Source organism: Ips typographus, linkage group LG2 (genome assembly GCF_016097725.1).
Source record: "Ips typographus isolate SLU linkage group LG2, UJ_Ityp_2.0, whole genome shotgun sequence".
Classification (NCBI taxonomy): domain Eukaryota; kingdom Metazoa; phylum Arthropoda; class Insecta; order Coleoptera; family Curculionidae; genus Ips; species Ips typographus.
Window position 1 is genome coordinate 5,935,140 of NC_138423.1, and position 26,171 is coordinate 5,961,310.

General features: G+C 34.5%; 2 long non-coding RNA genes across 3 annotated transcripts in view; both read right to left on the minus strand.

The window, feature by feature from the left end:
- Positions 1–985: 985 nt before the first annotated feature.
- LOC145724814 (uncharacterized) lies at positions 986–1,721 on the minus strand. Its single transcript, XR_014177092.1, has 2 exons — positions 1,377–1,721; positions 986–1,322 (listed from the first exon to the last, which is right to left on the minus strand). It is a non-coding gene; the product is annotated as an uncharacterized LOC145724814 (long non-coding RNA).
- Positions 1,722–2,375: 654 nt separating this feature from the next.
- LOC145724813 (uncharacterized) overlaps positions 2,376–26,171 on the minus strand; it is a 118,668-nt gene continuing 94,872 nt past the window's right edge. For both annotated transcript variants that reach the window (XR_014177091.1, XR_014177090.1), the window contains exon 3: positions 2,376–2,652. This is a non-coding gene — a long non-coding RNA (uncharacterized LOC145724813). The remainder of the gene's footprint in view (positions 2,653–26,171) is intronic.

The following is a 26,171-nucleotide window of genomic DNA, read 5'->3' on the forward strand; positions in this document are numbered from 1 at the left end:
TGGTCGATATTCTTCTTTAAACGTGCCCTTATGGGGTCAAGACACATTATTTACATCCAAAATTATCGAAAATTATTCTTAAGACAGCAACCGTTAGACATTTATGAAGACCATCACTTTCCTTTTCGTTTGTAAGCCCAGAAGTTCTGTTGAATGGAATTATACAATAATTGAAATGTATTGTCGCTTTAGTTAATGTTTTTTTAATGTGTTAATATTTAATTATTGTTTCATCTCTCTCTAGTCTATCTGACAAAAAGTAAAGTTCTTTATTTGGTGTTTGTCTTTTAATTTTTTTAGACCTGATGAAGGTAGGTATTGACGCCGTAATAGTATATTTCATACTCAGATGGAAAGTGTTTGATTTCTGTCGAGAAATTAGGTAGTTTGCCGAGACGAAGAGGTGAACTTTATCTCGAGACAGAAATTAAACTTTCTACCGTGGTTTGTATGAACTGTTAATTTGGCAAACCAAAAAATATTTTATTTTCAACCAGGTATGTAATAACGTTATTTCTTATGTGTAAACCAGGTGGAAACATGAAAATTACCTGCTTTTACTTCCCACCCGGGTGGAAAGTACTCACTTTCCACCCGGGTGAATGTCAATATGCGTTTTGTTATATCTGGGCTTACTTTTTATAGAAGAGACTGTGCCGCCACCTCTGCAACTGCTCACTGCTCAGGTGATGATGAGTAACATCTGCGTCTTCAGAAATCTCCATGTTAAAAGCACTTTAAGAAACGTTTCAGCTCAAAATATTAAAGACGGAATAGCACAAAAATGACGTTGTCAGGAGGCGAACTCCGTAACGATGTAGGAAATAGAAAACGCATAGAAATAGACAAGAAAGAAAATTTCTTTCTATTAACTGTGGTACTCTCTAAGCTATTTTCTATCCCATTCGGCTGACACCGTCAACAGAAAACGGGAAGCTATCGGTCCTAAAAACATTGACTAATTTCTAGTAATAAAAAATAGGGCTTTTACTTGTTTCCTCATATTCAGGGTTAATGACAAGTATCAATGACAATAATTTGAATATTTCTAGGTTTTTTGCTTTCTTTCTCAGTAATTAATCATATATTTCAAAGTTTGCATTCTAAAATAGTCCGTTTTGTTCCCATTATTGTTGTTGTATTTATTGTAGTTCTGTCTTCAGTTTCTTATTTTCTTGTTAGACCATTAATATTTCTCAGTTCCTTGTAAACATGCTACCAATTGTTATGCATTTTGTGAAGGAAGTAGGATGGGACTTTAGGATGTGTTGATGGAACTCATATAGCCATAACACAACCATTCCATCATGAACAGTTTACACCTCAAAAACAACAACTAATAGATGCATTATCATTTTTACTAAAAACTCAAAAACAATGAAAGGGGGGTGCAAACACTATCAATTGGTCCCCAACCCAACCTTATTGACACACTGTTGACACTGACGGGCATAAAGATTAAGAAACAAAACATTTGAATTTTAGAAGACGACGGAAAAGAAAGATTGACAAATACAAAATTTCATAGCCCCAAGAGAGATAAAATCATAGCAAGACTTCATTTGGTCTTTCTATTTTGCACAACCCGAATAGCTACGTTGAGTGCCGATCTTCGCCAATCGAAACGTAGAGAGTACCATATATTACGATAGAGAAGGGTTTTCTATGATAGCAAAGAAATTTCCTTGCTATTCGTTAGAGAGTTCGCCTTCTGGATTCTAAACAAATCACCAGTCGTTTATTATGGTTGAAGTCATAACTACTCGTGCACCTATACTACCTTATTGTTAGAGACTATTAGCAATCAATATTTCAACTGAATGATTTATTAAAAGTTTGATGAGATTTTGATAAATGGTTGAAAATAAAATAGTATACAAACCACGGTAGAAAGTTTAATTTCTGTCACGAGATAAAGTTCACAACTACCTCATCCCTCGAAAGAAATCAAACACTTTCCACCTGAGTATGTAATATACTATGTCAATATTCGCAATTTTAGAAACAAAATTTACTAACTGGGTTACTAAATTAGGCAGTTTTGGTCAAGAGAAATAAGGGCAAATCAACTACATAACCCACTAATATATGCGACTGCGAGGAAATCGGCAAAGAATCGGAAAGTTTGCCGTTTCGAACCGACGCGGCTGGCAGCAGGATGGCCCAACAAATCTCGAAAGCACTACCATCTATCCTGCTAATTAAAACATATGTAATGGCAAAGTCTATTCTAGATTACGGCAGGACAACGTCGTACATCTGTTCCTGTGCCAAGACACGGTCGCGTATTGATCTCGAGGTGATCTCCTGGGGCTCCTTTCTAATTTACTTTGCGCTTTTCATTCTTAAGCACCTGCTGATTCTTATAACTTTTTATTTCTGGAAGGTTTTACAACATTTATATCACCGACAACTAAAATACTTATAATAGCTTATCTACGTAGTTTAAGCTAAAATACCAGATGCAACTATGCCAATAATGAAGCGAATGACATTCCGACGAAAACTTATAGCAAGATTCTCCGACCAAATGATCTCGTTATTCAGGTAGTATAAAGCTATATCTTCAGTTCTAGGGTAATACTTCACCAGAAGCTAGGGCAAATCCTTGTTTCACTTTACTACTCCGGTTCTTCGTTTTGGTCTTTCTTCCTGTAAAATAAGGCACACATTTAAATTTCTTTGAAAATACGTGCAATAAAATTAGAATGATGACCTAAAGTTTTTTTTATTTAAAAAAAAAATATAATAAATTCCCAACAGTCACGTTAGGCAATTAACAAAGTAACACGTAACACTTAAAGCCTTTTTCTGCTCAATTGTAACCGTACTTAATGAAGATCACATCAGCAAAAAGCTCATATATTTCACGGAATATATCAAGACGATTTAAAAGTACTAGTTTCAAAGACATATCGGAATCTTCTGTAATAAACACAAACCCATAACGAAGATGACACTCTCTATTTGGCCACATATAAGGTAATTAACATTTTTATAAAATTCTAGATTGATGCTTTACCATTCCTTATGTACATAAGTAATTAAGGTAACGTTATTTTTATGTGTTGCAGGTACGCGATTCTTTGTCGGAAAGTTTAATGATAGTAATTTTTTAAAGTATACAGTTTTAATTGGATCGACGTATGGTTTATGGGTTTTCATTTTTAATTCGCAACTTCTTTTATGGTTTAAATGTTGTTGTTCTACCAACTACGAGTAACATTGAACCGGTTTGGTATTCTTTTATTAAATTAACACTTAAACATTGTTATAAAAAATAGCTTGTCCTAATAAGGCTCCAACAGAAAACCTCCCATAGAATCGAAGCTTCCCACACCAAATAAAAGTATTATTTTACTTGTGCTCAAATAACAGTTTCCTAAGCTAGTGGCACGTCCATTTTCTAAATTCCTTAAATAAATTCCCTTAAAATAAAAGACCTGTAATAAATATTTTCTTTGTGGATACATCGTATCTCGAGAAAAGGACAATGGCTATTGATGGGGGTTTGTCCATGCGGAAAAGTACAGAAATGGAAAAAGGGGGAATATTTTTCCTGCTTGCACAGCTGCCTATTGGCTCATCGAGATGACCGTTGTAACTCTTAACAATTCAAACGGAAAGTTTAGGAAAAAAAGGGCAACAGGTACTAGAGATTTGCTGTAAATGCCAGTCAGAGTTGCGGTCATTACCAAAAACAGGAAAAACACACGGAAAACCCCACAAAAACCGAAATGGTCGAAAAGAATCGAGCTAGCTAATCCAGGACAATAATTCTACAGTTTCTCATCTGTATGCTATCTAACTGAAATATTTATTGTTACCAAAAACGGGTTGTTAGTTTTAGTTATTTACCAAACAAGTGCGGAAAGTGGTACTCCGCTTTGCGTCGTTCGGGCGAGCAGTTAAAATCGCTTTCCGCATGTGTATGTGTTAGTATCATTTTTCATTAAATTGAATGAAAATGTATAGTAAAATTACTAAAATGAAAGCCTTTGTTTGCAAAGATGTTTAAAAGTGTATTTTTAATGGAGAAATCAAATATACAATTATATTTTTTTTTAAATAAAATGAGTGCGGAAAAGAGTACTTTCCACCCGAGTGGAAAGTGAGAGCAGGTAATTTTCATCTTTCCACCCGGTTTACACATAAGAAATAACGTTATAACATACATGATTGAAGATAAACTAATGTACAGGGTGAGTCAACGATAGAGTAAAGTTCATTCAAATACAAAAAAATGTTAAATACAAAAGTTTTAGACAAAATTGAGATGCGTAGTTTAAAATTGCATTTCTATATACAGGGTGGTTTATAAACCGTGGTAGATAAAGTATTAGTTTTTTTTAAACGGACCCTCCTATTTTTTAAAACATTTTTAGATTCTCTATAAAATGATGATGAAAAATTGCCTGTATCGCGCTAAGGGTGAAATACTAATATTTGGTGCGAACATACTACAGGGACGACAAAAAAGATTTATCCAAATAAACTTGCGTTAGATGCTACAGGGTGTTCAATTTTTTAAAATATGCTTTGACTAATTCAACTTAAGAAATCTCGACAGGGAAACACCCTGTGCATTATTCATTTTTCTGATAGCTTTCATCTTTTCTTAAGTATGTCATATACCTAATATTAATAGTCTGAGATTTATTTATACTTTTTTTAATTTTTACTTTCGTTTTTGTTAGATTGATTCCAATATTACCAGATGATAGTTCTCAAAAAGTTAGGACAGGAACAAGCAAGCTATTTTGCTCTAACCCTTCTGCTTAAGAGCTCCAAAATCTCCAAAATCTGAAAATGTCATTTTTCATACGTCAATATCTCGAAAACCATTGCATATAGGTTATCATTAGAGTCCGGATTAAAAAGCACAAAAATCGTGAAAAAAGGCGCTTAAAAAGCAAAATCATTTTCATCAAAAAAAGCACAAAACTCTTTCAGAGATACAATTTTTTTTTAAAAATACTTGTAGCACGGAAGATTTTAGACTGTTTTGAAATCTTGTCTGGAAAGCTTTAGAAGTACTTTGGAGTTTTTTTAGTGTTTTGAAATCTTTTTAGACTACTTTAGGAGCATTGAAGTTTCTGGTCTGCTTTTAAGACATGTGAATTTGAACTTTTGGAAGTTTTTAGACTGCCTTGACATTTTTTAAGAACTTCTAGACTAGTTTAAAATTATTTGAAAGCCTTTAGAGTGTTCTAAAAGCGTTTGGAAGCTTCTAGACTATTTTGAAAGGCTTTAGACTGCTTGAGAAGCATTTTGGAGTTTCTGTACTGTTTTAAAACCTTTTTAGACTACTTTAGGAGCATTTGGACAGTTTAAAGAGCCTTGAAGGTTCTGGACTGCCTTTAAGGCAATTAAAAATCTTGTAGACGGTTTTAGAAACTTTTGAAAGGCTTTAGACTGCTTGAGAAGCATTTTGGAGTTTTTGTAGTGTTTTAAAACCTTTTTAGAGTACTTTAGGAGCATTTGGAAGATGTTTGGACAGTTTAAAGAGCCTTAAAGGTTCTGGACTGCCTTTAAGGCATTTTAAACCTTGGAGACGGTTTTAGAAACTTTTTGAAGCTGTTAAACTGCTTTAGAAGCCTACGGAAGCTTTTGGGAGCTTCTAGATAAATTGGAATGGACATTTGGAAGCTTTTAGAAGCTTCTAGGCCGCTTTGTAAGCTTTGCAAGGCATTTTAGAGGTTCTATAGTGTTTTGGAATGTTTTTACATTTTTTTAGACTACTTCAGGAGCATTTGGAAATTTTGTGGTCAGTTTAGATTTGTAAATTGATACATACATTTTGCAACATGTCAAAAACTAGTTAAATGATACAAAAATAAGCATAAAAAACTAAAATAATCACCAAACGAAGAAAAAAGCAAAAAAAGCATCAACAAAATCTGTCAAATAAGTCGTTTTTGCATAAATCGTTCACATTAGATGTCAAAGGTTGGTTGCTTTTATTATTTACTAAAAGCAAAATTTCTAGAAATCCGGACTCTAGTTATCATACATGAAACATACTTGATATCTTTAGCAGAATATAAAAATATAATAATATACAGGGTGATCCATTTAAAATAGTAGTTTCCAAAATACCACTCTCGGGGTCTGAGACTTTTTGCACACAGTGTATATCTACTTTCAAGAAAATGTTTCTAAATAAATGATAAAATTAATGTTGAATACGATGTTTCAGGTAAAAATTTATTTAGTTTTGAGAAATAGTCAAACAACGACGATTTCCAATGTTAACACTTAACACAACAACAAATCAAAGATTAATATATTTTACCTACGACCTCAGTGTAAATAGCTAATTACGCATAGTTTTCCGTTACGCAATGAACCTCTTTACGCACAGTTGTAAAAAAACGCACAGCTGTAAAAAAAGCGCACAGTTGTAAGATCGGCCACAAACTATTACTCTAATGCTGGGAAAAATTGATTTTGTTTATATTTGTTCCTTTATCAGAGTATATTAGATGGAGATCATCGCGTAATGCATTGTTCATACAGTTTTAAGTAACTACCGCTTCGTCTAGAATATTATCTGCAATAGCAAACACATCAAGTAATATTACTGAAAGTTTTCCCTTTCTTCTTAATAACTGTAATGTCACCATAAACAATTATTTTAAGAACAACACTAAAATTATTTAAATAACATGATTTGTGATTTTTTTTTATTACGTTATTATTTTTTCTTTAGTGGCATAATATACAGTGTGACCCATTTAGAATGGAAACACCCCTATAAAATTTTAGGTTATTAACCGATTTCAATGATTTTTTTTTTGAAATAATTAGGAATGAAATGTCTATTACGGGAGAAAATTTTAAATATTTATTTCAGTTTTCAGGTCATATTACGATACTTTTTCTTGATAGAAAATGGAGAATTTTTATTAGCGATTTTTTTATTGAAAAAATTACTACGCCACTGGATCTATAGTGCTTTCAAATAGCTGTGACCAAAATTTCATGAAAATCCATTCATTAATAACAAAGTTATGACAAATTAAAATTCAAAAATCCTCTAAGCTAACGGTCACAAAAGAACACCCTGCATCAACTGTTGCCATAGAAATGGTGTTACTATTTACTTGTTTATTATTACTTATTAATTGATTAATTTCTAAAAAAAAAAATCAAAAAAAAAAAAATCAAAAAAAAAAAATTAAAAAAAAATCAAAAAAAAAAAATAAAAAAAAAAATCAAAAAAAAAATAAAAAAAAAATTTGGTCACAGCTATTTGAAAGCACTATAGATCCAGTGGCGTAGTAATTTTTTCAATAAAAAAATCGCTAATAAAAATTCTGCATTTTCTATCAAGAAAAAGTCTCGTAATATGACCTGAAAACTGAAATAAATATTTAAAATTTTCTCCCGTAATAGACATTTCATTCCTAATTATTTCAAAAAAAAATCATTGAAATCGGTTAATAACCTAAAATTTTATAGGGGTGTTTCCATTCTAAATGGGTCACACTGTATATGATTAGTAAAAATATGATGTCAATACGTTGAAAATATACTTTTTTAATGAAAAGTTACTCTGAACTAACTTTTAGTAACTTTTTCCGTGTCGTGCGTAAAATGCTTCTTACAGCACTAGTTACGTAATATACTATAGCAATTTATTTAAAATTTCCCAGCATAGGGTATTACCTACAGGATACGAATATTATTATAGGATAAAGCAGCAGAGCACGTTATATTCGTTTTATGAATTTCCGTAGGTGGCATCAAATCCGACGGCACTTTTATAAACCATTCGAGAAATTCAATCAAAAGTTCTCTCTCGCGAAATACATATTCAGATCTCTCCCCCGTGGATTTCCAATCGAAAGTCCTATTTATTTTGATACCTCAACAAAAGCCATTTAAAAGGAAAAAAGCCGTTTCAGAGGGAAAGCCCTTATCAGAGAGAAAGGAGGCGGTATATGTGGAAAAATATACATTATATAAAAGAGGCGCATATCTGGATCGAATGATCGTTCGCTACGTGGAGTTTTCTGGGCTCGGGCGGGCCATAACTGTGCGGTAGAAGATGCCTGCTACATCATTGAATAATAATAAGATCCCGGGTGCGTGCTCCAGAAATGAATTGCCTCTGTTTTATGTTATTGCTGCCTGCCTGCCGCTACCGCTGATCCGTGCTTCTCTTTTTAATAGAAAAAGGGAAATGGAATATAAATTACCTCTCCTTCAAGCGATATTACGCCTAGAGATCACGTTTGCCGTTCACATGAATTCAACACTTCTGATTGTTAAACTCAGCAACTTTACGGCTAGAGGTTTACTAAAATTGAACTTAACGGAGTTTAAAAAAATGACCCAGAAACTGCCTTAATCTAAAGTACCATAATTTACTAAAAACTTACATTGTTAAGAACACTCAGCCTTCTCCAAAAAAAAAGGAGTGAATTAACATTCAGCACTGTATATTGGTGCAGTTGTACTGTTAATGGCAAGTGCACTGCAAGAAGTAGACAAATGACACCACTCACAATAAACTCAAAATTAAAATTAGAAAATAAGAATCAGAAGGCGAACTCTCTAACGAATAGCAAGGACATTTTCTTGCTATCATAGAAAACCCTTTTCTATCGTAATATATGGTACTCTCTACGTTTCAATTGGCGAAGATCGGCACTCAACGTAGCTATTCGGGTTGTGTAAAATAGAAAGACCAAATGAGGTCTTGCTATGAATTTATCTTTCTTGGAGCTATGAAATTTTGTATTTGCCAATCTTTCTTTATCCCAGCCCGTCAGTGTCAACATTGTGTCAATAAGGTTGTGTTGGGGACCAATTGATTGTGTTTGCACCACCTTTCTTTGTTTTTGAGTTTTTAGTTAAAGTTTTAATGACTCTATTAGTTATTGTTTTTGAGGTATAAGCTGTTCATGATGGAATGGTTGTGTTATGGCTATATGGGTTCCATCAACACATCCTAAAGTTCCATCCTACTTTCTTCACAAAATGCATAAAAATTGATAGCAGTTTACAATCAACTGAAAAATATTAATGGTCTAACAACAAAAATGTACAATTAAACAATTACTGGTCTTAACAACAAAAATGGCAACAAAACCGATTATTTTAGAATGTAAACTTTGAAATATATGATTAATTACTGAAAAAGAAAGTAAAAAACGTAGAATTATTCAAATTATTGTCATTAACCTTAAATAGGACGAAACAAGTAAAAGCCCTAGATTTATTACTAGAAATTAGTCAATGTTTTTAGGACCGATAAGTTCCCTTTTTCTGTTGACGGTGTCAGCCAAATGTGATAGAAAATAGCTTAGAGAGTACCAACAATAGAAAGAAATTTTCTTTCTTGTCTATTTCTATGCATTTTCTATTTCCTACATCGTTACGGAGTTCGCCTCCAGGTAAGGGTTTCTGAAACACAAGACGTCATACTAATAATAGTAACCATCGTTTAGACTTTGACTATTTTTTCTTTATGCACTTATTTGGCATTGGCATTATTGACAGTTTGTGCCATACAGTCATCTCAGAAAATCTCATTTTTAGTTTGTAGCATGACAAAATCATAAATGGTTCAACTTGATACTTACTGCAATTTGGGATATAATCTATAACAATAAATGATACAAGTATGTACAAAAGAGCATATTGTTTTAATCTAAACTATTGTGTTTTGAGGAGCTATAAAGGACAGAAAATGCTCTTTAAAATGACACAAAAACGAAGTCTGTATGATTAGCCGTTTTCGAGATATTCCATTTCTGTCAAAGCAACTATTGGACCTTCCCCACCAAGTCATATAAAGAGATAGAAAAAAAAAATAAAAAGCAAAATTGTTCGTTGAGAACAGACCATTACGTTCATCGTATTTCTGCTATACCATTCCATTTAAATTTGTAGAGTTTTTGGAAATTTTTCATTTTAGTCGTATCGAAACGCCCCCTAACGGTGGCTTTAGAAAGCTGAAAATTATTTCCAGCATCTCGTGGCTATATTTACTAGACAAATTTTTTCCCAATAGTATATATAGTTTCCGAGATACAGCCGCGTGCACAGCTTATTGGAACACCCAATGGATTTGGATGCTTTGAAATTAGAAACGGCATTTTCCGGGTCGCATGACTGTTGTTGGCAGCTGTCAATTTAACTTAAGCAAAGCAAGCAAGCAAGTGTTTAAATGTATAGACTTTTCAAGTTTAGAACTGACATTTTCTTAGTCACGTGACTATTGTTGACAAGCTGCAACTTAGTTTTACAGTGTTTCCTGCAGCAACCGAAACGTGACGATGACGTAATTTGACAGTTAGTCAATATATTATTTGGTTAAACTACGTCATCGTGACGTCAATTCGGCTCTGCACACTGGATGGAGCCTGAACTCGAATACTGATAACTTTGATTATTCATAACACCAGCCTGCGAATTTAAAAAATAATAAAATCACAATTTTTAAATACCAGTAATTCGAAAACGTCTAAACCAATCAGAAGAAAAATATACTGGGTGTTCTATTAAAAATTTTGTATTTTTTTATGCTCTATTGTTTTATTCATTAATATTTTCTGTTTATTTAGAAAAAGTTCTATGACTTTTGTATCAACATTTCAAGAAATTTTAGAATATTAATCATTTGGTAATTTTTGCTTGTGTAAGTCATGCTTCTTCAGTCGTTCTTTCTAGTTTTTAAACATACATTATAGTAGACTATAATAATTAGGGTCACCCGATTGGTTTGGTCACTTCTTCCCTATTACAGGCACTGTTCCTAGAACATTATCTTAAGTCGCATGCAAATTGGTTCAACTAGGTATTTTAAATTAGTACCAATTCTGAGGGCTTGTATCTATTGTCCTAATGAATAATACCTTAATTGTGTTCAGAAAAACTGCAGGTCGAAGAAAACGGAACAATTACCGTAATAGAAAGTTTAGAATTGCGAACAAAGACGCCTCATCCGAGCTATTCCCCTTTCTGCAGATAAACTGCTCAAGAAAAGCGTCGTCGTATCGACAGGAGCATCAACAACAGCAGCAGCAGCAGCAGGACGCCTTATGGCGTTACCGCCGGCCGGCGGCGCTTGAGATTGCGTGATGGCCATCCTCCCCCCGCGACCACCCTCGGCCACCTGCTGACCGGCCCTGCCCAGTGCCCGCCGTTTCCATGACAACCACCTCTCGTCATTAAACCATCGCCTTATCATAACCGCCGAGCCGACCCCGGCCATCTTTGGTCACCGCCGCCGCCGCCGCCACTTCGCGTTTGTCATCGGGGGATGGGGCGGTGGCGGATGCCGTCGGGTGGACGGACGATCGTTTTCGATTTATATGGGATTTCTATATACGTAAGTTGTAAATGTTGCACACGAACAAAGACGAAACAGGTTGCTTACCCTTCGTTATGGTATCAGCTAGTTATAACTTGGTTCCATATGATTGCCAGTTTGTCTTTAATAGTTCGAGTTTTATTTGTTTTCTTGGTCACTAAATAAAACAACACAGTTCTTCAGACGATATTTATTTAATGGAATCTATAACACAGGCGCATATCCCGCCAAATGGTTAACATCAAATTTTGTCCCCTTGCCGAAAAAGAACAATGCAACCAAATGTGAGAACCACACACTAATCAGCCTTATGGGTCACACACTGAAGATATTCCTTAAGATTATCCACTACAGAATATCAATAAAGTGTGAAAGAAACATCGGATCCACACAATTTGAATTCAGACGAGATTTAGGCACGAGAGAAGCATTACTCGCGACTCAAGTACTGATTCAGAAGTGAAACGATCAGAGAAAGGACATAATGCTTTGTTTCATCGATTATGAAAAGGAGTTCGACAGAGTCCCACATCATAAACTGATCCAAATCCTAAATAGATTGGACATAGACCAAAAAGACATCCGCTGCATTCAATCAATTGGCTGAAGTCAGAGTTGGTAACGATCTTACAGAAGCAAGACCAATTTGTAGAGGGGTCAGATAAGGATGTGTTCTCTCCCCACTTTTCTTCAATTTATATTCTGGAGCCATCTTTCAGGAAGCCCTAGAAGAAAGCAACGTGGGCGTTAAGGTGAATGGTGTATGGATCAACAATATTCGTTATGCGGACGACACAGTTCTAATTGCAGATAACATGGAGGATTTTTGGGATATGCTTGAGACCAACACCAAGAAGACTAAATTCATGATAATTACTCGAAAGCCACAAGAATACACCACTTACAGTAAAAGTCCTCAAATAAGTAACTACCCATTTGTAATTTTATAGTTTCGGATCACTTGTAAACGGGTTTTGTCAGTTATGACAGCTGACGTCAGGAGTGTCAATTTTGGCTCGACGAAGCTCTAGACACAACTTCCAGTGTAATTTCTCAAATACGCAGGTATTTTGTAATTTTATAGTTTTAAGTCACTGGTCAACGTATTTTGACAGTTATGACAACTGTCACGTGACGTAAAAAAATTATAAAAGTGTTTCTTAACGTCAGGAGTGTCAATTTTGGCTCCACGAAGCTCTAGATACAACTTCCAGTGTAATTTCTCAAATAAGCAACTATTTTGTAATTTTATAGTTTTAAGTCACTGGTCAACGTATTTTGACAGTTATGACAGCTGTCACGTGACGTAAAAAAAGTATGAAAGTGTTTATTAACGTCAGGAGTGTCAATTTTGGCTCCGCGAAGCTTTAGACACCACTTCCAGTGTAATTCCTCAAATTAGCAACTATTTTGTAATTTTATAGTTTTAAGTCACTGGTTAACGTATTTTGACAGTTATGACAACTGTCACGTGACGTAAAAAAATTATAAAAGTGTTTCTTAACGTCAGGAGTGTCAATTTTGGCTCCACGAAGCTCTAGATACAACTTCCAGTGTAATTTCTCAAATAAGCAACTATTTTGTAATTTTATAGTTTTAAGTCACTGGTCAACGTATTTTGACAGTTATGACAGCTGTCACGTGACGTAAAAAAAGTATGAAAGTGTTTATTAACGTCAGGAGTGTCAATTTTGGCTCCGCGAAGCTTTAGACACCACTTCCAGTGTAATTCCTCAAATTAGCAACTATTTTGTAATTTTATAGTTTTAAGTCACTGGTTAACGTATTTTGACAGTTATGACAGCTGTCACGTGACGTAAAAAAATTATAAAAGTGTTTCTTAACGTCAGGAGTGTCAATTTTGGCTCCACGAAGCTCTAGATACAACTTCCAGTGTAATTTCTCAAATAAGCAACTATTTTGTAATTTTATAGTTTTAAGTCACTGGTCAACGTATTTTGACAGTTATGACAGCTGTCACGTGACGTAAAAAAAGTATGAAAGTGTTTATTAACGTCAGGAGTGTCAATTTTGGCTCCGCGAAGCTTTAGACACCACTTCCAGTGTAATTCCTCAAATTAGCAACTATTTTGTAATTTTATAGTTTTAAGTCACTGGTTAACGTATTTTGACAGTTATGACAGCTGTCACGTGACGTAAAAAAAGTATGAAAGTGTTTATTAACGTCAGGAGTGTCAATTTTGGCTCCGCGAAGCTTTAGACACCACTTCCAGTGTAATTCCTCAAATTAGCAACTATTTTGTAATTTTATAGTTTTAAGTCACTGGTTAACGTATTTTGACAGTTATGACAGCTGTCACGTGACGTAAAAAAATTATAAAAGTGTTTCTTAACGTCAGGAGTGTCAATTTTGGCTCCACGAAGCTCTAGATACAACTTCCAGTGTAATTTCTCAAATAAGCAACTATTTTGTAATTTTATAGTTTTAAGTCACTGGTCAACGTATTTTGACAGTTATGACAGCTGTCACGTGACGTAAAAAAAGTATGAAAGTGTTTATTAACGTCAGGAGTGTCAATTTTGGCTCCGCGAAGCTTTAGACACCACTTCCAGTGTAATTCCTCAAATTAGCAACTATTTTGTAATTTTATAGTTTTAAGTCACTGGTCAACGTATTTTGACAGTTATGACAGCTGTCACGTGACGTAAAAAAAATTATAAAAGTGTTTATTAACGTCAGGAGTGTCAATTTTGGCTCCGCGAAGCTCTAGACACCACTTCCAGTGTAATTTCTCAAATAAACAACTATTTTGTAATTTTATAGTTTTAAGTCACTGGTCAACGTATTTTGACAGTTATGCCGGCTGTCACGTGACGTAAACAAATTATAAGTGTTTCTTAACGTCAGGATTGTCAATTTTGGCTCCACGAAGCTCTAGACACCACTTCCAGTGTAATTCCTCAAATTAGCAACTATTTTGTAATTTTATAGTTTTAAGTCACTGGTCAACGCATTTTGATAGTTATGATAGCTGTCACGTGACATAAAAAAAGTATAAAAGTGTTCCTTATTGTCAGAACTGTCAAATTTCGATCCATAGAACCTTTAACACAACATACAGTGTAATTTCTCAAAGAAACAAATCTATTTGACATTTTGTACGTTTAGGTCACTTTTGAGTGACTTTTCACAATTATGACAGCTGTCATGTGACGCAAACAACGTATAAAAATTTTTCTTAATGTTCCAACTGTTAAATTTGGTTTCATAGAGCTTTAAACACCACTTACAGTGAAATTCCTCAAATAAGTAACTACCTATTTGTAATTTTATAGTTTCAGATCACTTGTGAACGGGTTTTGTCAGTTATGACAGCTGTCACGTGACGTAAAAAAATTATAAAAGTGTTTCTTATCGTCAGGAGTGTCAATTTTGGCTCGACGAATCTCTAGACACAACTTCCAGTGTAATTCCTCAAATAAGCAGCTATTTTGTAATTTTATAGTTTTAAGTCACTGGTCAACGTATTTTGACAGTTATGACAGCTGTCACGTGACGTAAAAAAATATAAACGTGTTTCTAATCGACAGGAGTGTCAGTTTTGGCTCGACGAAGCTCTAAACACAACTTCCAGTGTAATCTCTAAAATACGCAGCTATTTTGTAATTTTATAGTTTTAAGTCACTGGTCAACGTATTTTGACAGTTATGACAGCTGTCACGTGACGTAAAAAAATTATAAACGTGTTTCTTAACGTCAGGAGTGTCAATTTTGGCTCGACAAAGCTCTAGATACAACTTCCAGTGTAATTCCTCAAACAGGCAACTATTTTGTAATTTTACAGTTTTAAGTAACTGGTCAACGCATTTTGACAGTTATGACAGCTGTCATAACTGAATTTTTGGGACCAACACCAAGAAGACTAAATTCATGATAATTACTCGAAAGCCACAAGAATTTCAAAACTCAAGCCTAACATAATGAGAATCAACCAATAGAGCGAGTAAATAAATTTAAATATCTAGGAACGGGGCTGTGTGAAAACTGTGAATCAGACACAGAAATCAGACGCCGGATTGAAAATGCCCGCAGTGCGTTCATAAATTTCAAAAAAATTGCTCACCAATACTGATTTCGTCCTTGGTTTGAGAATTAGATTTGTCAAATGCTAAGTCTGGACAGTGTTGCTTTATGGCATGGAGGGATGGACACTGAAGGTGAGCACTATGAACATGCTGGAAGCATTTGAGATGTGGGTCTATAGGCGTGTACTGAGGATTCCATGGACTGCAAGAAGAACCAACGATGAGATCTTCAGAATAATCAATAAAGACCACGAACTGTTAAGACACCATTAAACGTCGAAAAACAGCATACCTGGGCCACGTAATACGCAACGAGAGGTACCAATTCCTGCAATTGATAATTGAGAGAAGAATTGAGGGAAAAAGAGGAATCGGCAGAAAAAAGATGTCATGGCTCCGCAACGTTAGGCAGTGGACAGGACTGAGGACAATGCAAGAACTAATGCATACGTAATAAGGAAGAGAGAACAAATGTGATTGCAAACATCCATTAATGGACACGCAGCAGAAGAAGAAGATTCTTCCATTTAGTAAAACATATTTTTTGTTATTTTCAGTAAATTGCACATTAGAATCATAACATACGAAACATCATCGTAATCAGAAAATATAGCCCAATTCAAACATCTAAAAATTCGTAATGTTAATAATGATGATGATTTTGGAATTCCATATTGCTCAACTTTGCTCCAATGTTTCATAAAACTTTTTATTTATTTTTGAGCAAAAAAAAAAACGATAATTTTCTCTCGTTTAAATTTAAGTCTTATCCACCTAAATCAGCATGAGAACTCGAAAAAATATTTCATTCGCCGAGAGGAAATTCTTTATAGGACGTAAAATTTCCATCTTTATATCCGTAACAATAAATTTTTCAGTGTTGGCCGGGGAAACGCAAATCTCACAATTTTAATTTCAGGGGAGTTGCTTTTAACAAAATAGCTTTTAGGCCGGCGTAACTCTGCAGTTATTTTGGCCGTAAAAGAAAATGGTTAATTTATGCACCGGTTATTATCTTGGCAGTTTGCATAAAATTCCCTCCCAAAAAGGGATGCTTATATATCTTTTTGTTTCTTTTTTTTTACATCCGCCTCGGTTTTGTTTTTCAAAGTAAATTAAACTTTGTTAATTAAGTTTTTAACTGGAGCTAGCGGAACGTTTGGCTAGTACTCGTTTAGACTGAAAAATTCATCAAAAACTCAGCAAGTAAACAGTTGATCCATAATTTTTGTCAATCCCCGCCGATTTCGCGACCTAAAAAGCGATATTAAATATTTAAATCCCACTTCCCCAGTCAGCAACAAGAGGAAAGTTTTCCGCGAGAATCATTTATCTTTGGTCGACTTATAAATGTATTTCCGTTGTAGATTTGAATATAAATGATTGAAGCAATTGTAAGAATTCACAAACCGACACTTTTCGAATTGCTTAATAATGCGCAGGTATATTGGGGGCCCTTTTCAGTTCCCATTCAGTTTTGCTGGATACAAATCACCGACAACGATTCGTACTTTGGCGAACGCTCCCCGTTCATGATTAATCGTCATAACTTAGCCCTTTTGATATTGCCCTGTGATTTTATTCGAATCAAACTGAAAAGTTTGCAACGATTAATTATCGTCATAACCCAAATGCATATCCACGCTAAAATTAATAGTCCTTTGAAAAAGCCATCAAATAATAAAGTGGTAACATAGACATCAATTTGAGTGATCAGGCGACGAATCAGCATTTCCATAATTTTACTTATTTCTGAATTCAGGAAAAATGTAACTGACAATGGGTTTTCTTTCTTTATATTAATACGAAATTATGGGCTAGTTCTCCATGATCAGTTACTATTGACAGAAAAGTAAAATTGTGCTTTCATCAATTCTGGTTCTTGAAAATTGTATTTTCGATTTTAAATATTGAAAATTTTGAAAAACTTTACTTAACAATTTGATGCGGATTCATCTTTATTAAAACTTTAAGCTAAGAAGGTCTACTTAGAATTACTAGAATACTCAAGTAATTTGATTGCAACGAAATAAATAAAAGGCTTTTTAGCAAATGTAACAACTAATTTTGCTGTTCTCCTTTCTATCGAGATATTTTGGTAATATCAGATCCATTTGAAAGTTTCACAGTTGTAACCAAAATGTAAGTGTTTTCAACATTGTGAATATTTTCTTGTAATTTCACTGAAAACCGTGAAATATAGCAAAATAATAAAGGTTGTCATTTAAAAATTAAAGAAGATAGTCCTTATTTCTTTTTTGTTTTGTTACATTTACAAAAGTAAATAAATTATCAAGGCAACGTAATAAATTTACTTGATTTAAGAAAGGTAATAATTCTAAATATTTATTGAGATATGTTAAATCTTTAGCAAAATTAAAAACAATTATAAGGGCATCCAAATTGTTATGAAAAATATCGGTTAATAAATCAAAAGGGGAAAGGAAAAGATTCCAATATACAGGGTGATTCCAAAGTTGGTGCTTTCCTTTCACCTACGAATAGGGCTTCAAAAAATAAGTTTTTTTTCGAAATATGCACAATAACGAAGATATAGGGTGTCAAAAGTTTACTGAAAAAAAAAACAAAATAAAAAATAACTTAAATTTAATTTTAACTAACTACAGGTTATTCTTTATTATCAGACATAAACATAAACAAAAGATTTCAGCCGCCTTTGAACTTAGTTTTAATAATTTGACATTTTAAATATTTTATATTTTTTTTGACATTTTAAATATTAATTTTTTTACCCGAAAGCGGTGCGTCGTAGCAAAAAATAATAAAAGGGGTTTTATTTTTAGAATTGAACAAGGAATTTAATAATAAATTTTATGTTAAAAAAAAAACTAATAGGGTAATATTTTTTTTCGAAAATGTTTTTAAAAAAATATACGCGCGCCACTGGTAAACGCAAAAAGATTGTTGTTTTTTGGAAAATTTCCTCTCCACGTAGCTACTGACACCTACAAAATTTTGTTTAATTACTTCAAGTGGTTTGACCAAAATCATAAATTTTTTCAGTAAAACTTTGACACCCTGTATCTTCGTTATTGTTCATATTTCGAAAAAGCGTCAAAGGAAAAAAAAAAATTTTTTTGAAGCCCTATTCGCAGGTGAAAGGAAAGCACCAACTTTGGAATCACCCTGTATATAATTTTCGCCAAAAATTCTTCTTCTACCAGATTAAAGAAGAATTGAAAAGAGGAAAATAACTCCAAAATCAGAATAATGTTTGGGGCAAAAATGATATTTCTGCCAGATAAAAAAAAGAAGAAATGAAAGGAGAGAAACAAATAATCACTAAATTAAAATAAGAAAAAATTAAAAAGAGAGCCGCAGAAATTAGCAAATATTATTTTTGCGTCAAACAAGCCATTTTGACCATTTTAAAAGAAGAGAAGAAAGAAAAAGAAAAGAATACTTAAAATAATAAACAAATTTTTGAAATAAAATATGTTTTTTTTATATATTTTAAAATAAATGTTAATGATTAAAAAAACGAATAATTGAAAAGATATAAGTAATATATAAAATGTTATAGTTCAGAGTTTCAGTTTATCTAAAATAACACAATTTGTATTTTTACAAAGAATGACATTGTTGATTAGTTAGTCAACATCTGACAGTTGGTCACATGATCCTTCTTTTGCAAATGGTAGTAATATCACGTGGACTAGTGCCATTGACATAACTAACTCACAAGAACTGATTTTTTAACCGATATCAGTATATCAAAATACTGCAAAAATTTGAAACGACGGATATGTAATAATGACAGATGTTAAATTGAAGTAAAATCTTGTTTAAATTGAGATCCTCGCTTCCACTATCTTCTGGTTTCCCAATCTCCTGTCTGTAGGAGACCTGTGTCTCCTTTTCCTTCATTCTGTAGGTGTCCATTCGAGAATTTGTTTGGGTATTCGTGTGTCATTTATTCGCTGAACGTGCCCATACTATACCAGTTGTCTTCGTTGAATTTCTTCTATTATATTTTGTTGGGACGTTCGTGATATCTCTGATTTTCCTTTGTTGTTCTTTGTATCCGTGATTTTTCTGCTCGCTGCAATCGCTATTTTTAGCGATGACAAATCACCGCCTCTGCTATGCAGAAAGAGGAAGCGGGCTACGTCAGCCAATCAATCGGGTATAAATTAAGCTCGGAGACGGACGGACACTCCGCCTCATAACACCATGATGTAGTCATCCGGAATTCTGCAACCCGCACCGGGTTCGTAAATTAATTGAATAGTAAACCATTTCCTAAATTATAATAAAACGCGAGTACCAAACCCTCCAGAAAGCTGCCCTCATCATTGTTTAACAAATGTAAGTATAATCTATTTAATTATTGTAGTACTTTGTGCACTTAAAAGGTTATGTTTAAAATGTTACTTTTGGGAATTATGTTTGAAGGTTTTATTCCGATCCTATTTAGTTATTAAATTATAGTTTTCTACCAAGTGGTTTGATTCTACCTCTGAAACAAGATCTCGGTAAAGGCTTTTATCAAAGTAATAAACGCGCATCTCGTTTAACTTGTTGGGCCAAAAGGGCTTTACAATTTAAACGTGACAATATGGAGTTGTCTAGAAGGTGTTTTCGTTCTCTAGAGATGCATTTTGACCATATCATCCTATCATTCTCTTTTCTATAATTTGTTTGTCTCTGTATGGCCCTCAGTTTTGTTCTTTGGTCCTAGGTATAAGTCATCCCTGTCGTTTCCAATGTATAGGTATATCGTTTTTGTCCCCATTCCTTATACTCTTCAAACAGCCTTCTTGGCAAAAATTCTGTTTGTCTTGGGCAACAAGAAGTTGATCATCGGCAAAATGTAGAGTATAGATTGTATTTGCATTTATGTGTATGCCTATTCCACTGCATGGTCTTCTCCGTTTCCTTAGGACTTTATTGAAGTATATCTTAAATAGGGTGGGAGATAAACAGCCTTGTCTCAGACCTTTGGTGACTGGACAGCTGTCCAACAATTTACCCTTCAGTTTAACCCTGAAGATTTTTCTATTACTTGCCATAGTTTTTGCACTGGGACAGTATCATATGCTTTCGCAAGATCCACAAATAGAAGATACCCCTTTGCAATTCTGGCGACATTCTTCTCATTCAGCTGGGTAAAAATATGATAGATGCAAGATTTTTTGATGTCCGTATTCTTCTTCTAGAAGACTTTGGAGGACTTTTCCATACAAACGACTCATCGTACTGGTAACAGATATACATCTATAGTTGGAGCAGTTATCTCTAAGCCCTTTTTGTGAATGGGGGTTATCCAGGCTTCCTTACAAACCAAAGTTATGTTTTTCCGTTTGTATATCTGTTCTTGTAGGTGTTTAATGATTTTTGGTGTCCCATATTTACTTAGTTCCGCAGTAATTCCTTCGCTAAATAGCTTTGTTATTCTTCATTTGTCTAACCACTCCAAGAATATACCACTCTGCACGAGGTATATTCTTGGAGAATCTGCCAGGTGTTGCTGCTTGAGATGATGGAGGTAGGCTTGTTGCCATTCATTCATCTCTATAGGCTGGAAATGTACGCTGTTTATGGTGTTTGTCTTGAAAGTTTGTATGAGTTTTTTCCAGATAGCTGTCGTCCTCTATACCATTCCTCTTCCTTCCTCTTTACCAATCATCTCCCTAAATCCTTATTGCTCTTGTTTAGATTCTTTATATTATAGATCCTCCTCCTCTTTCCATATTTGATTCAGCAGCTGATTCCATGCTTGATTATCGTGCAATCCTTTCGGCATCACGCAGTCTTACGTTTATTAAGGGTTTTGTTTGGTCTACCCATCTAGTTTGAAGTCGTTCCATTGTTCCTGATCTTCTAGCTATATGCCCAAGGTACTGCAGATACAAGCGGTTTATTCTGTTTAGCAGCCTTGAACGTGGACCAATTTCTTGTAATACGGGTACGTTGGTTTGGTGTTTTGTCCACGATACTCTTAAGAGTCGTCTATAAACCCAAATTTTGAAAGCCTCTATTCTGTTTTTATCTGCTTTGTTTAAAGTCCATGTTTCCGTTGCGTACGATGCAATGAGGAAGACAAGAGCATCAACTAGACGTAGTTTCGTTTTTTTTTGGTGGTGGTCTTTCCATATTTTATTTAGTTTGGTAGTCCCTGATGTTTACATTTCTCAGTGTTGGAGTAAATCCCGTCGATTCTGACTTTTGCGCTGTTTTCCTGATAGAGGTTGCGCACCAGTTGAACCTGGTGTTTTGGCGTTCCCATTTCCTCCATTATGGTCCAAAGGTAGCTCCAGTTTACTTTTCAAATTCTCTAGCTTCTTCTCTAACTAGTTCCTTTTCCCGGGACAAAACCTGCTTGTTCCTCTGAGAGCTGCGGGAAAAGAAATGGTTTAAGACGGTTATGTATGATATGGAGGAAGATCTTACTACCGTGAGAGATAAGAGAAACCCTTCTGTAGTTGTTGCATTCCAAGGGTGAACCTTTTGCGAATATTGGAATGAACAGCGACTCTCCCCAATCTTCAGGCCACTGTTCTGTTTTCCATATAAGGTTGCAGATTTTGTGAAAGATTCCTATTCCCTCTTTGCCCAGAGCCTTTAGGAGCCGTTATTTGATCTGCACCTGGTGATTTTTTGTTTCGGAGAAGCTTTATGCCATGTTCAACTTCCGATCTTAGTATCTCAGGCTCTGGAGGGGTATTTATTTCTTTTCAAATTTGTTCTAAATCACCTTTGTAAAGTTTTTCGCAGTATAACATTATAGATCACTATTTATTAAAGGTGTTAGTTTATTCTTTTTAAAATCGAGAAAATTAAAAAAACAACTATTTTGTTGTAATTGTTTTCCAACTATTATATTGCATTAAACTGTTATTTCCTCATTTTGTTAAAGCAGGGGCGTTAAAACGAATCGGCAATGGTCATGTAATGAAAATTTGCATTCAAAAAGGTACGAAAATTAATTTAATTTTCCTTCGAAATATTTTTCCGTGCTGTTAAGTCGGCACAAGAAAGATTTATCGCGAGTTCGCAACACGTCGCCTCGCAACGTTCCCAACTATTTCCGCAAAGTCTCATTTTTCGAAAGTGGAGAGAGGGAGAGTGTGGGGACGAGAATCTGTATAAGATTTTACCAAGACATTTTGTGGGAGTTTGGGTGGCGCGTATCCAATTATAACTTCCCGACGAATTTCTCATTTCGAGACAATTAAGCGGCATATTACAGGCAGCGGAGCGTCCTGGCAATACAGCAGACTCAGGCCAACTCGTCTCCACAAATTATACTTTGGGGAACATTAATTTTCATGATGGAACAACTTCTTCCCCGACACTTTTATATATTTGCCGCTGCAGTTTCCTTTAAGCAACTTTAGAAGATTTATGGCTTATTTGCTCTCTCGTTTTAATGGTATTTTGCTAATATACTGACTTGCTGTTTTTTTTAACGAAAACAGAAAAATAATGCAATATTTTTTTTAAAAGCACAATTTTTAACGCTAATTTTATAAATAATGAACAGTACTAACCAGCGTCGTAGAGTCAATCTTTTTATAATTTTTTGTCATGGATTTACATTGAGTAAAATTCAGTTTAAAGTTTTTTAAAATTACCTGAATAAAGGACAATGACACAAAAATAGGTAACAATGCAACAGACAGGTACATCCTTTCTCACATTCAAAACGATGTACTGTATTGTTACGTCATCCTGTTTTAGTGTCATTTTACCCGTACTCACCAACTTGCTTATTTTATATGGAACACTCAAACACCCTGTGTATTATTACATTTTTGAATACTCCTACTAATTCTGCATAACATTCTATTTTCCATATTCAACTCTTTTCGCTTCTTTAGATTCAAATGGCATGTTTGAAGACCCGTGACAATTTTCAAGCGTCAAATTTACTCTTAAAAATTACTCAGTTCCTCCTACCGATAAAATAACTTACTTACACTCACGTGACCATATTTAAAGTCAAAATGTTGTTCTGAAGGACACGAGACCACTTTTACGATTGAACAGAATTTCTGAGGGTCACGTGAGTATTTTTTTAAGCGTCGAATAAAATTTTGAAGGTCACGTGACTACACTTAACGTTAAAATAGTAACCTTTCAGTCACGTAACTATGTTTAAGGTCAAAATGTTGTTAGGAAGAACACGTGACCACTTTTACAATTGAACGTAATTTCTTAGGGTCACATGATGATTTTCACCTTTCAAATTCATCTACAAAAGTCACGTGACTATTTTAGAGCGTCTAATGAAATCTTGAGGGTCACGTGACTCTATCTTACGGTTAGGAACGTGACGCAAGTTTGTAAAAGTAAATAGCAAATAGTAAACGTAAATAGTATTCTAGCAGTCACGTGACCATATTTAAAGTCAAAATGTTGTTCTGAAGATCACGTGACTATTTTCAAGCTCCGAATGAAATTTTTAAGGTCATGTGACCTACCTTATCGTTAAAATGGTATCGTTTCAGTCACTTAACCACATTTAAGGTCAAAATGTTGTTCTGAAGAACACGTGACCACTTTTACAATTAAACGGAATTTCTGAGGGTCACGTGATGGTTGTTTTCACCTGTCAAACTCATCTACAAAAGTCACGTGACTATTTTCAAGCGTCGAATCTCGAAATCGAAATCTTGAGGCTCACGTGACTCTGTCTTAATGTGACGTAAGTTTGTAAAGTAAATAGCAAATAGTGAACGTAAATAGTATTCTAGCAGTCACGTGACCATATTTAAAGTCAAAATGTTGTTCTGAAGATCACGTGACTATTTTCAAGCTCCGAATGAAATTTTGAAGGTCACGTGACTACACTTAACGTTAAAATAGTAACCTTTCAGTCACGTAACCATGTTTAAGGTCAAAATGTTGTTAGGAAGAACACGTGACCACTTTTACAATTGAACGTAATTTCTTAGGGTCACGGGATGGTTTTCACCTATCAAATTCTTCTACAAAAGTCACGTGACTATTTTCAAGCGTCGAATAAAATCTTGAGGGTCACGTGACTCTATCTTACGGTTAGGAACGTGACGCAAGTTTGCAAAAGTAAATAGTGAAAATAGTATTCTAGCAGTCACGTGACCATAATTAAAGTCAAAATATTGTTCTGAAGGTCACGTGACTATTTTCAAGCGCCGAATAAAATTTTTAAGGTCATGTGACCTACCTTATCGTTAAAATGGTATCGTTTCAGTCACGTAACCACATTTAAGGTCAAAATGTTGTTCTGAAGAACACGTGACCACTTTTACAATTAATCGGAATTTCTGAGGGTCGCGTGATGGTTTTTACCTATCAAATTCATCTACAAAAGTCACGTGACTATTTTCAAGCGTCGAATGAAATCTTGAGGGTCACGTGACTCTATCTTACGGTTTGGAAAGGGTGACGCAAGTTTGCAAAAGTAAATAGCGAACGTAAATAATATTCCAGCAGTCACGTGACCATATTTAAAGTCAAAATATTGTTTTGAAGATCACGTGACTATTTTTAAGCGCCGAATGAAATTTTGAAGGTCATGTGACCTACCTTATCGTTAAAATGGAATCGTTTCAGTCACTTAACCACATTTAAGGTCAAAATGTTGTTCTGAAGAACACGTGACCACTTTTACAATTAAACGGAATTTCTTACGGTCACGTGATGATTTTAACCTATCAAATTCATCTACAAAAGTCACGTGACTATTTTCAAGCGTCGAATGAAATCTTGAGGGCCACGTGACGCTATCGTACGGTTAGGAACGTGACGCAAGTTTGTAAAAGTAAATATCAAATAGTGAACGTAAATAGTATTCTAGCAGTCACGTGACCATATTTAAAGTCAAAATGATGTTCTGAAGATCACGTGACTATTTTCAAGCTCCGAATGAAATTTTGAAGGTCATGTGACCTACCTTATCGTTAAAATGGAATCGTTTCAGTCACTTAACCACATTTAAGGTCAAAATGTTGTTCTGAAGAACACGTGACCACTTTTACAATTAAACGGAATTTCTTAGAGTCACGTGATGGTTTTCACCTATCAAATTCATCTACAAAAGTCACGTGACTATTTTCAAGCGTCGAATGAAATCTTGATGGTCACGTGACTCTATCTTACGGTTAGGAAAGGGTGACGCAAGTTTGTAAAAGTAAATAGCAAATAGTGAACGTAAATAGTATTCCAGCAGTCACGTGACCATATTTAAAGTCAAAATGTTGTTCTGAAGATCACGTGACTATTTTCAAGCTCCGAATGAAATTTTGAAGGTCATGTGATCTACCTTATCGTTAAAATGGAATCGTTTCAGTCACTTAACCACATTTAAGGTCAAAATGTTGTTCTGAAGAACACGTGACCACTTTTACAATTAATCGGAATTTCTGAGGGTCGCGTGATGGTTTTTACCTATCAAATTCATCTACAAAAGTCACGTGACTATTTTCAAGCGTCGAATGAAATCTTGAGGGTCACGTGACTCTATCTTACGGTTTGGAAAGGGTGACGCAAGTTTGCAAAAGTAAATAGCGAACGTAAATAATATTCCAGCAGTCACGTGACCATATTTAAAGTCAAAATATTGTTTTGAAGATCACGTGACTATTTTTAAGCGCCGAATGAAATTTTGAAGGTCATGTGACCTACCTTATCGTTAAAATGGAATCGTTTCAGTCACTTAACCACATTTAAGGTCAAAATGTTGTTCTGAAGAACACGTGACCACTTTTACAATTAAACGGAATTTCTTACGGTCACGTGATGATTTTAACCTATCAAATTCATCTACAAAAGTCACGTGACTATTTTCAAG